The following is a 9,559-nucleotide window of genomic DNA, read 5'->3' on the forward strand; positions in this document are numbered from 1 at the left end:
CCTTTTCTACTCTGCCCTCTTCTTTTTTTCTCCTAGTCTTTCCCCCCCCCCCTGCTCTGCACCTGGATTGTATCTTCACCAAACAATCGGGCACTTTGAGAACTAACTGGAGACAGTCTTGTAGGGAAGATCTGTATGGAATTATCTGCTTTTATGGTGAACTTGGCATTTGTGAATGGGTATCTTGTTCATGATATTAATTGCTAGCAAAAACAAGAAAAAGAACACAGGAGTAAAACGTGGATTTTTCTGAATACGCATTGTGATGACCAGCAATTACCTTACCCACTGATATCCAGAGGAGAATAATTTGGAAGACTGTTGTGGGTAAGGTCATTTTATATATGCAAAGCCATCAGTGGTGTGAGCAAACTTGGGCATTTGTAATAGGAATGGGTGACTTGGATGATTGCTGCATCGCATTGATGGCTGTGATGTGGCCGTTATTGGCACTGAATGGAATAACTGCAGTTGGGTGTGTTGGTGTGTGTGCATGTGCGTGTGTGTATGTACGTGTGCCTGTATTCTGAGTATAATTGAAAATAAATCAAAGCATCACTCTTCCTCCCCCCAATTATTTTGATATAGAAGAGTGTTTTGAATTAATTCTGGGTAGACACTCTTTGTTTGGATGCAATAATTGTGGCTCCTGTGTTCTGAAGGGGTGGCAGCAGTAAAAGGAACACTAAGTGAAGAGCCCCATTTAAAATGAAACGACCTACTCTTTATTCATTAAAAGAAATATGTTTTCCACTCAGTGCAGCATTCTGCTGCATTTCACAGCCGCAATGGGACCACGGACATCCCACTTGTCAAGTTCCTAAACTTTAAGGTGATAATCATTGTTAATTGTTCTCTGGGTTGTGGTTACTGGAGATTATTAAGTGCCCCGCACTACTTTTCTATCTATTGGAATATCACTCGGAGTGAAAGGGGAAAAAAAGGGAAAAAAAACTGAAAATGATGACTAAAATACAGAAGAAGAGGGCGATGTTATCTTAAATATCACTATAGTGCTTTCTTTCTCAAGTTCAATTGCCCAATAATGTAATTATTTGCCCAGTATCCTAAATAGCTGAAGCTGCGACCCACGTGCAGGGGAGTCAAAGGTCTGAAAGCAGAGAGGATCCTATTATTGCAATGCAGCCAGCTTGGGAAATGCAGGCAATTACACACTTCCCTTAACCTTAAGTTGAAGATGTGTCCTGTCTGCTATTTTACCTTTTTGGTGAAAAGTTAGAGACTAGAGCACTAAGGATGCTAAGCATATTCTGCCTGAGAAATGGGTTAAAAAATCGATATTGATGACGTGGTTCAGTGCACTGTACTGCAATGCTAAAGTCCCATATTCAGTACCTATGATGAGAGAATGGAGCATTTACATGTGTTATAAATCTCACCTGGTAGATTGATCCAAAGGGGAGGGGATAAGGTATGTGGATATGTAGGAAGATGGATGGAAGTCGTGCATAATCGGTGATTATGTAACTTCATTACATCAGTGAGTTTCAGTCAACGATAGTGAGATGAAATGATTGTGTAGAGAGAGGCTCCATCACCCTGTTAACTTTTGAAGGCTTGTAACAGCTAACAGAGGAGGAGGGCAGATAGAGATTAGCTCCAGGGTCCTGTAAACCTTGATCTCTGCGGCGAATTTAGCATGAGTTTTCTCAGTGAGTTTCTGAGGGATAGCACAGATCATGTAAGCTTTGGGCTGGACAGGAGCAATTTTAGCCACACCCATGGAGAGTCAAAATGTGTCCGCAATGTTTCACAAGTGTCCCATTGAGTGACTGGGGCTGATGATTCCAGCCAAGGTCATAGATCTTTTTCCTATGATTGAAATATGTGACCCGAACTGAGTGGAAAGTTAAACCCATTGAAATGAAGACTGTGTACGTAATGACAATTTAGTGTCCTCTCTTGTATTTTTTTCTGGTAGAGCTTGGTGCAGATTTCAGTCTGGTGGTTCTCTCATTAAAAAATGATGATTGTTTCCATGGTGTGTCAGAAATGAGCGCTTTGTACCTTTATCTTTGCCATGACAACCTCTTTCTGGGCCATTTTAACCCTCTGGGAAAAGAGAAGTAAAAACCTTTAAAGGTAACACTATCCTATTGAATTAAAAGATAAATGGCATCAAATTCATTATTATTATGAATGCCATAAATAAAAAGCAGTCTATTTTCAAGTTTGACTTATCAAATGCTTTAAAAGACATGTTGCAGTCGCCAGAGACTTTTAACCATGAGATGAGATAAATGTACTGTGCTCACTGTACAGAGGAAGGAATACTGCAGAATAAAATGTCATTTTTTCCTCAGGCTTAATTTGGAACTCTGGTTTTTTTAAAAGTAGGAGCACATCAGCTTCTTTTGGCCTTCTGCTGTTTTAGGATCTGTTGTTTCCTTTCAACAGATCACACATTCAACAAAAATTGAAACTGCTGACATTGTAACCCTCTTCAATTGCAGCTTATCATCCACTTGTGCTATATCCTAAGTTCTTTTACATTTATTTTACAAAGAAAGCTAAATGACTTTTCTTTCAGGGAGATGAGATGATTCTTTCTGTTTTTCATTTATATCTCATTGTCCATTTCCTTACAATCTTACAGAGTCAGGTGCAGGATCTAGACACCCACTAAGAAACTTTGAAAACGTTTGCTCACCTCACATCAGAATGGTGGAATTGTAGAATGAAATTTTGAGGTCTGATATTTGAGGTGACTTTCTTATTTCAGCAGGACATGCCCAAACATTGATATATTGTGCTAGTGGATTTGGAGGTTTGGTGTTTATATTGTGTAGGAAATTGAATGTGAAGTTAACTCCTGATTCCTTCCTTCAGGGGTCAGGGTAACACAACAGCTGCTTCCAGGCTGTTAGTCTTCAACTATGTGCAGAAATATAGCCTGCAATTCTTTTTCCAGTATCCCTTATTTTAATATTTTATAAATGACTTCCTCAGTTGTTTTCTGACTTAAGCCACACATATGTTACCAAACTGGGCATATTCTCAGGTTTTCTAATCTAAGTAGAAGATGGAAAAATAGCAAAATGGAAAAGGAAGTCTGTATAAAAAGATACTGATCATGAAAAAAAATATGTAATTACTATCCTTTTACTTGAAGACTGCCTATATTCACATTAGGAAAGATAGTTTCAATCATTTTAATGGCTCCTATAACCTGTTACTTTCTTTAGGAAGAGGATTATGTAACCATGGCAGGTTATGGCATTTTTCTTAAGTATCCTACAAATCAATAATAAAAAGCTTTGCTTAATAGGAAAGCATTTAAACATGAAGGCAATGAGTAATATAAAATATAATATCTATTCTTCTATTTTATTGCTATATTGTCAGCCCAAGTTATGTGGTTAGATTAGAAAAATTGGGGAAAAAAAGAAGAAATACCATTTATGAATATGGAAGCTACTAATTTTGTTTCCTGACCAGTTGCTTCAGCAAAGTCAGGAAATTTAGCAGACATATAGTGACAGTATTCCTATAACTAGGAAAAAGCTTAAATGAAAAATTTATTATGTTTGCAATATATTTGAAGAAATCAGCATGATTTTGGTTGACTAATAGATAAAACATTTTGGAAGATTAAAAGATTCTGAAATATAAATCTTAAATTAATCAGTTATACACTGAAATATTTGGAGTATACTTTGTCTTACAACAGATATGATATTTGGAGTTTGATAAATCTTGTGGTTTTACAAAGCAGAACACTCTATAATTTATGGCAATCAAAGAAGTGTTGATTAGTAAAATTTAAAATTAGCAAGTTTTCTGATGATGTTCAAATCATAAAGCATAATTATAATGGTACCATTTGGGCAGCTATAGTTAAATTCCTGTCAGCATTTTTATTATTAAATTCCAATCCTATTTCCATTAGTCATATCAGGAATCTCAAAGAGGATGTCTCTGAGACATTAAGGCACTGTAGACTTCTGGGCTGAGTCAGAGGGCCTGAGATGTTCTTCAGACTTTGTTAGTTACTGGCCTTGTGACCTTTGACACTGCACTTGACCTCTCAGAATTCCAGAGAATCATTTAAAAAAAATAGAATAGTTATGTGTGATTCTAAAGAAAGGGTATCATGTATGTCTAAGTGTTAACCACCATGCTATGCCTTGGAAATATATGGAATTATCATTATTAAAGATTCCCCTAAGTCTTACAAATCTAGCAGGATATTTCTTCTCTTGCCATAATTGTAAATCTTTCTAGACACTTTCTAGTGCCAGTTAGAGTAAGCTGGTAGATAATATCAATCAGTGGTTTAAGCTACTAGACAAATTAAAGGCTTTGGTTGCCACTTTCACTCATTACTTTTGGTTTTTTTAGGAGTACTCATATTGGAATGTAGTCGTCTTAAGTAATTAAAAAAAACAGTTGCTTTTGAATAACATTCAAGGAATGGAAACTAAGGATTTTGTATGTGAAAGTGTTTTTAAAGAGATTGCTTTTTGAAAATGCCCCTGAGTACTTAGGAGTTTCTGTTTCGGGTACAAAGAGTACACAAACAAGCATACATGAACAAACTCCATGCTACTACTTGAATTGGGTCAATTGACCAGAAAGCTGCTCTCAACTATCACTTATTAACAGAACTATAAAGAGTTTGAATACCAAGTAAAATAGAAGAAATGAGAATATAAAGATAACAGTTCTGTTTGGAATTTTCTAGTTGCAATAATTACTAACGTTCTTTAGGGGGAGGCAATCCCCCATGTGTCAGAGCTTTATAAAGCTGCATTTCTTTAATGTTCTGGTATCTTAATATAAATAGATTTACATAAATGAGAAGAGAATAGTTAGTAATATGAGTTTCCATATATGTTTTTAAATGACTGAATAAATAAGCCAAGAAGTAAGTTTTATATTTTGGCTAAGGGGAATTGGAAAGTGAAAAATCAACCCTGTAAAAAAAAAATAAATGTACATGGACTTAAACAAATAAAACTTTTGGTATAGAGCAACCTCATCTTCCTAACTTCCTAGTGATTTGCTTTTTATGTTTAGGGTTCTCAATTCCTTTGTTTTGGATGAATTTGATCATGCATGTTTATCTGATTTCATCGATGCCTATAAATAGCAAGGCTTTTCTTAGTTTCCTATATTTAAAGATGCATATTTTTATGTTTTATGGAAGTACTTTAGTTTTGTTGAAGCAGATTTACAAAGGAATATCAGAGGAATATAGACAGGCTTGTTTATTTTGACAAATCCAGCTAATCACCTTACAAATATGCTTTTAATTTTCACCCAGAGAATGCCACCCTGGAGTGTCTTACACTGCACATAGCATTCCATTACAGGCCAACCACAGGGCTCAGTGGACATACCCTTGCTATTTACTCTGACCATTCACTTACAAGGAGAGGTTCTTCTTGGCTTGCTTTTTTGGTTCTCTTGTATAGAAACAATATTCGGATACCTAAACTCTGGGATTCCTAAGGCTTTTAGCTACAAAGGAAGGGAGACCAAATGGCCGGGTGTTGTTTTCCTGTCACAGGGTCTGAAATTGCCAAGCGGTGAACTATGGATAAAACAAAAGAAGAGAACAAAGCACTTTCATATTTTATTTCGTAAAACTTACTTTTTCTTGTTTTTATTTTACTACATTAAAAGTAATCTTTTTTTCATGCCAACAAAGCAAAGAGCATGCTGTAGTTACACAGTAACTATGCATAAAATACAATGAATGACACTAAAAGAGCTATTTTATTCCACAGGAGCTATAGGTTTAAGAACATAAATTTAACAGTAAAATTAGAGTGTACATTGTAATACTAATTCAGGATATTGTGTGTGGAATTTGGATTCACTGGTAAAATTCAAAGGACTGTTTATTGTGATCATATAACTATAGACATATTTTTGCACTTTCAATGTTTGCTAATTATGTATCTTATACTTTATGTGAATTATAATTATAATAAATCAGTATATAAATAATCATAAAATTATCCATAGTGGATTACCATCTCATGGCTTGATTAAAGTGAATTAATTGATACATTCATACCCATCCATGTTTACATGTAATACCACTGATGTAATACAGTGATCCTCATCATTTTCTGATATTTTAATTTAAACAAAAGTAAATGTTCATTTAACAAATGGAATACCACTTAATCATAGTTTGACTTTCAGCATCACTTGATTAAGAAAATTCATAATGAATAATTATAATCAATTAATGTGAGTACAATAATTCTTTAAAATTAATATGCATATATTCACAACAGGGTGCACATATATCTTTGAAATGTATTGTTTATTCATCTACAAAGTTTTGTGCATATGTAGATTCTAAACTTCTTGGAGTAACTCCTGCAGCTCCACTAAATAAAAGGCCCATATGACTAGAGCCAAAATTCTTAACATTACATATGCACATGAAAAGCAAATTCATATTATGGTGCTCTGTGGATCAAAGGAGTTGAATTTTGGGGTGGATGAACTTAGGTTATGTGATTTCCCAAGAATGCACATTTAAAGTTCCAATGTAGGTAAATTCCCATTCAAATTTTAGAATTGAAGGGTTTTTACTTAAAATTATTTGATATTACAAAATAATAGCTTATAAAAAACCCCAAATAAACATTGTTTTTATTGTAGCCCAAATAAAAATGAATTATTATAAATATTACCAGAGGTAATTAAGGTAGCCTCATAAAAATCTGATGGATTTATATAAAGTATATGAGTAAAGGATACCTTCATTTTAGAAAATAAGGAAATGTAAATCAGAGAAATGAAATTAAATTTCTAAGATCTTACAGTTTCTTGGTTTTCTCATGATGCATGATTCTGGTTCCTTGATATGATACAAGTCTTCAATATTATATTTTAGTTGCATAGTAATATGTCCTGGAGAACCATATACTTTTTTTCATAGTGCAGCATAAGAAGAATAATATTTCTTGTTGGCTAATGTTAGCACATCTAATCTTTTGCTCTCTAGTTCACTTTATTGACTTGCAATTACTTATATGACTTTCCTGCACATAACATGTTGACTTTATTTTTTCTTTGGGTACAGTGTGCCATCCCTGGCCTTATTTTACCTGGAGACATAATAGAAAGGAGAGTTGGGGAATGAGATCACTGGTGGGCCACCTCACTTTTTCCATGCTGTCCTTTTTCTGTTAAGTTTTGTATCTCCCCACCTGCAGAGAAGTGCTTTTCTTTGGAGTTTCTCCTTTTTCCTGACTTTCTTAAACATTCCATTCTGGAAATCCGTGGCATTAAGAACAATCATTATTGTCACAGTGTTGCATGCTGTTTTCTTGTTTCCATGGCATTCCACTGAGGGGTCTTACCAAATATCTTTTAGTTATACTTTATCCTACTTTGAAAAGATAAGATATCATATTTCATTTCTTTATCAACAGGGTCACTCTGCTTACATAGTCAGCAATGAATTAATTTGAGAAAAATAGAGACCGTGATATTTTATCAGGTTTACTAAGCTACAGTCACACAGCTACTAAGTCAGTTGGCATATGAATGTGTTCTCACACACACACACACACACACACACCTTTTTTGTCAACATGTTTGATATATGAATCACTGTTAATATACTAAATAGAAAAGTTTGGAATAACAGACTTCACTTTGTATTGTAATAGAAACATTTACAGAAAATGTGCCATTTTTTTCTGACTCAGAAAAGTATCATCTGTAATGTAGTCCACTGAGGCTAAGGTGGAGGGAGGGCTGTGAAGGACATACTTTTACTCAGGTTTAGATCTTGAAATGTGCCACAGACTTACTGTATAGCAGCTGTTAACATACCTGTATGGAAAAATGACACTGGCTATGAATACCATGAAGTTACAGTTCCTCCACCAACTCTATTTCAGAAGAGACACAGCCAGGGGAGATAAACACAGCAATAAAAATGGAAAACTGAAAGACTTAGAATGGTATCAGATACTTTGTGTAAACAAAGCTTCATGTGGCCAAGGGAGAAAATTTGGATGTAACAAATGAATCTGGTGGCTCTCAGTGTTTGGTTTTTGAATACCTCTGTTAGAGTCCTTAATTGTTCTCACCATGACAGAACTCCTGAATAGTACTCAAGAGACACCCAGCTCCACAGTGTGCAGAATAAATTCATTCAAGGGGTCTCTAGGGGTTTGGGACTGCTGCTTTCCCCTCTCAGGATTCTCCTACAGGGCCCTTAATAACATAGTCACAGAGTAAGCTGCTCATGTCTGTGGGTGTGCACTCCTCAAAGAGTGAACGGTTTAGTTTAGCACAAGGGGGCAAGTGCCTGTCTGTCTTATATTTCCAGGGACCAGCATTGTGCAGGGTCTGTAGTAGGCCATCAATAAATCATTATGTAAACAAATGCTTAAGTTCTGGTTAGCAGATCAGTTTTAGATCTATATTTTCCAAAATACATGCTGCATTGTAAGTTGAGATAAAAGCTTCTGATTTAGGAAAATAATAAAGGAAAAATATGTAATAAAGGAAAGAGGATTAATAGTAGGTAGTTGTAGCCTATGAACAGACTGATGGAGGAAAAATGGCCAGCCAGCCTGCCTGCCTTCTTCTGCCTTCTTTCTCTCTCCTTCCTTCCTTCCTTCCTTCCTTCCTTCCTTCCTTCCTTCCTCTTTCCTTTCTCTTCCACCATAGTTATTTCAGGAGGCAAGAGATACACAGAGAGTGATATCATATGTCTGGGCCTTATAGTCTTAGGTATGGCTAATAAACTCACATACAACTGTAATTCAAGATAGTTTATTATGCATATTTCTAAGAGAGGTGGCAAAGTATGGTACAGGCTCTGGAAAGAGTCAGAACTCATGCACATGGAGGGATTAGGGGAAGTTTGCTAAAGGAGGAAGGCTTTATGTTCACTTTGGAGTTAGCAATGCTGTGGAGAAGATACAACATTCTAAGTAGAGGGAGATCAAAAACAAAGATATTGTAAACAGAAGCAAATGGAGCTTGGTTACGGAAGAGCCAATATTCTAGTTTCTACAGAGAATGGAATATGTGATGTATAACATCTGAAGATAAGGCTGGAGTTCAGAGACTCCAGGTTGGTCAGAAAAGAGTCAATGGAATGAAATTGCATGAGTATAATGAAAACAATATTTTACACTATATCAGATTTATGCTTTAGGAAGAAGGGGAAGAAATTGAAAGTCTATATTTCCTAAGTACCTTTGATTCCTAGTTTTGAGAAGTTCCCAAGGACTCCTGAGTGTCATATTTATTGCAGTTGTCTTCATGTTGAACTCAGTCCTCAAACAGCCATCATAGACTCTCTTCATTTACTTTTTTCTTTCCTCCTCTCTAAGACAGTGTTAGCAATTTTAGATAAACACAGAGGCTAGAGTGAAAGAAAACAGCTTTAATTTTTTTTAGTTGTAGATGGGCACAATACTTTTATTTTATTTATTTTTATGTGGTGCTGAGGATCGAACCCAGTGTCTAACTCATGCTAGTGGAGCACTGTACCACTGAGCCACAGTCTCAGCCCAAGCTTTTTTTTTTTTTTTTTTTTTTTTTTAAA

General features: G+C 35.4%; 1 protein-coding gene across 1 annotated transcript in view; it reads left to right on the forward strand.

Annotated features, from left to right (window-relative positions):
- The window catches only part of Il1rapl1 (interleukin 1 receptor accessory protein like 1), a 1,309,684-nt gene continuing 1,300,125 nt past the window's right edge, over window positions 1–9,559 (forward strand). The window contains exon 1 of the mRNA XM_015488096.2: window positions 1–327. The gene's annotated coding sequence lies outside the window, so the exon portion shown is untranslated. The remainder of the gene's footprint in view (window positions 328–9,559) is intronic.

The sequence above is a fragment of the Marmota marmota genome, unplaced genomic scaffold (genome assembly GCF_001458135.2).
Source record: "Marmota marmota marmota unplaced genomic scaffold, marMar, whole genome shotgun sequence".
NCBI classification, from domain to species: Eukaryota; Metazoa; Chordata; class Mammalia; order Rodentia; family Sciuridae; genus Marmota; species Marmota marmota.